We start from the raw sequence: 3522 nt of genomic DNA, 5'->3' as shown, positions 1-3522 counted from the left end.
TATATTTTCCATCCCTGTGTTTGCTGTTGATTTATCTTTAAGACTGAGGAGGTATAATGAATGGTTCCCACTGTCTGTCTATATGGAATCAGAGTATTTCTGTATCTGATCTTCTCAGGTTGTGGCTCATGGACTGTGGCCACATCAAAGAAACTAAACTATGTGTATTCCCCATAAGAAATTGCTATATTTGCCAAAGAGGACTTACAAGGTCACAAATCAGAGGAATTGCAATTCTGTAATTATAAATGGGAGAGCTGGTGGTTACTGTAATGGCAAAAGTGGGAGACACTGGGAATCTGAGACATCTCCCTCAGCAAGACACCATATTAGAGTTGTGAGCTGGCTCCATGAATAAGAGATGCGGTGCACACTGAGGTGATCCTTCCACACAGCCTCGGGCAGGCCTCTGCTAAAGTACTCAGCCCTGTTCCAAGCACCTCACTGTAAGAAAGTTGTGAAGAGCAAGAGCAATCGCAGATCTAGAAGGCAAAGTCTACTGGGAAAGACCAAAGGAAGTGTGCTGGCTTAGCGCAGAAATGAGCGCGCTGATGGAAGCATCCTTGTCTCCTTTTTTTATGCTGACTGGGAAGAAGAAATGGATTTACAGGGAAGTTGGAAAAAATTTATGTTAGAAAATAACACACTTTAAGGATAAATAAGTATATGACAGCACATCTAGGCAAGTTTGTTAAGAAAACAGTAGGTACTACCTGTCTTGTGGTGCAGGGACAACTGATTCTCCATTTCACATTACTGGTCTATCATAACCCATGGAAACCCCAGCTCTACTAAATATTCCAGAACCCTGAAGTTATCTTTTTTTGTTCTCCAGGTAGGTCTTCCCTGAGAAAACTTATGAATAAAAGAGGCATTTGACACACAGCATTAATCTTGTAGTATTCAGGGCTGATCCAATTACAATGACTGTGGGGAACAGGGATGACATGCTCATGGTGGGCATGACATGCTCACGTAATTAAAGCCCCACTTCTTCTTGGGTGGTAATGACAGCTATTTGTCCTCCTCCCTCTCTTGTCATTTTTACCAGTTATGCTCCAGAGATTCATTACTAAGATTGCTGTGTAAGAAGAAAGAATGAGAGTCCCTGTCCCACTGGACACAGTGTTTGCTGAGACAAAACATGGGAAGGGAGTATGATCAACAGTAAAAAAATAATAATAATAAAAAATAAATGTATAAGGATTAGGATGGTTCTGTTAGTTAGCGATGTAGAAGTGTTTTACTGGTGAGGAACATTTCAAAATCTTGGAGAAAGCCTGTATGGCATGGCAACAGATAGAGAAGTTGTATATTCAAACATGCAGAAAGGGTAGCTTTTCTTGTGACTCATGGGAAACAGTTCAGTGCTCAGCTAACACCCAAAGGAATTGCAACAGGACTTGCTATATTCATCAGAAAAGCATTTTCAGAAATGCTAGTCAAAAACAAAGTGGGATAACCTATGAGTCAAGTCCCAGTTCAGGCTTCAGGATGAAGCTATGTTGCCTTCTTCCTGCAGAAGAAGCCAAGCATTTCTGATATGTTTGATATAGCTCTATCCTCTTCTTGCAGAAGAGGTTAAGAATCTTTTGATGTGTTTGACCCTCCTAGGATGTGCTAAAATGAGTGTGCAATGAGCAAATCCTACAAGGTGGCCAAATGTGAGGTGAAGATTAAAAAAGTACATGAGAGATAGCAAGAATTTAATTCTGCTCAGGGACCTTGCCACTATATACAGGTACAAAATGTTATTTTTTGTTTGTACGCCAGTGGCATACCGACATATATGTGACATTACTGAGGACTGTGCATTTGGGTCCACATTAAAAGATTTTAGAGTTTTCTGAGACACTGATAACAACAACAACAACAACAACAACAACAACAATAATAATAATAATAATAATAATAATAATGAAATCATGATGAATTCTAGGCAGCACTTGTCCAAGGATTAAAAAATCCCCAGTACTGTGGGAAGAACAGCAGCCAAGTGCAAGGCAGAAGAAAGCAGCGTAGTGCAGTTGCATGGCCCAGGCTAGCAGCACAGCCTTCAGCTGCTCATCAGCGAGAGCTGTGCTCGCCAAGACTCTGCCAGCAAAGGATTAGCAGCCAGCAGGCTGGCTCGCTTCAGCAGGAACATCAGAGGGTGGGGGAGAGCAGAAGGGATGTGGTCCGCTGCTCTTGATGATTTGATGCAGGTGCTGTAAATGTATGAGGGAAATACAATACATAGGTAATAAAATACACTTGCTCCTGGCTGAGCTGGAAAACAGAGATTAGAGAAAATAGCTGCTGCATTGTTTAACCTCTGCAATAGAAATTGACTCATGCCTTTTACATGTAATACTTCTTTTCCCAAGTCTTTCCACTTACAATAAATAAAGTATTTTCCCCTAAAGTCAGGAAGGGTTACTCTTGCTGAAATATCACCCCTACCCTAATCATCTATGCCTAGGGTGTTCTTTGACAAGCAGCTTGTTCTTCCTTGATTCCTGGCCAAGATGCTGACACAGCAACTAGTTTGTTTCCTATTGAAAAGGAAGAATGGTACAAAGGAACGGCTTTCAGATGTGCCAAAAAGCAAAAGAGTTTGGGGGCAGAAGGACGCCATAGTCCAGCAGGGAGGCATGTAGGAGCCCATGGGACCCCGAGAGCAAGATGCTCCGAACTTGGGGGTCAGACTGCTCCTTTTGCTCCTTGCTGCTGCAGGGGGTGAAAAAGGGAGAGAATTCATTGCAAGCAAAGCCCCTGAAGCATCTGGGGCTTGCTGGACTTTGTTCCTCTTGTGTCTCCAGGAATGTGTGCTGAGGTGGCTGCTCTGCCAGCCCTTCGCTGCAGCAAGCAGCGGGCACTCGTGAGCGAGATGGGCACCGCTGTCCCCGTGCTTCATGGAGCTGATCGCCCCACAGGGGTGTAAGAGAGGCTCGACACCACCTACCAAAACTGCTGAGGCCTAGCTGTAGTCTGGGCTGTCAGAGCATTTCTAAAACCAAAGCTTATGAGGTGTTATGTGATGTACGCTGCTGTGTAAACAATGTGTCCACAGCACACTTGTACTCCACAGTGATGCAAATCTACCCTCATGTTTTGAGGAACTCGATACACTGCAATGTTTCAAAATCAAACTTCCAGGGTCCTCAGGCTGAGTATCCCACATTGCTCTTGTGCCTTCCAAAGCGTCTCCTTTCCAGATTTTCTCAGGGAAGGGTGTGGAATAGGTACCAGAAATGAATGAGATTTGGTCGAAGAAGATGCGGAGACGCAAGACCCCTTGCTCTGTCCTATCATCATCCCAAGTTTTTCAAATCCTACCGTCTGGTTTTCCATATTTTTTTTCAGGCATTCTCTGAGTGTTATTAAGATTTAAAAGCCATTCTCCTGCCCATGAAAAAACAAATTCCAAAGCTGGCTCATTAATGTAGGATAAAAAAGTAAGCTGATTCACCAGAAAATATATTTGTTGACATATATCACTTTAATAGGATAAAATTCATGTTTATTTGCAACAGCTCCTTG

The sequence above is a fragment of the Anser anser genome, assembly GCF_964211835.1.
Source record: "Anser anser genome assembly, chromosome: 2".
Classification (NCBI taxonomy): Eukaryota; Metazoa; Chordata; class Aves; order Anseriformes; family Anatidae; genus Anser; species Anser anser.
The sequence above is the reverse complement of the archived record's forward strand: the minus strand, read 5'-3'. Positions refer to the sequence as shown.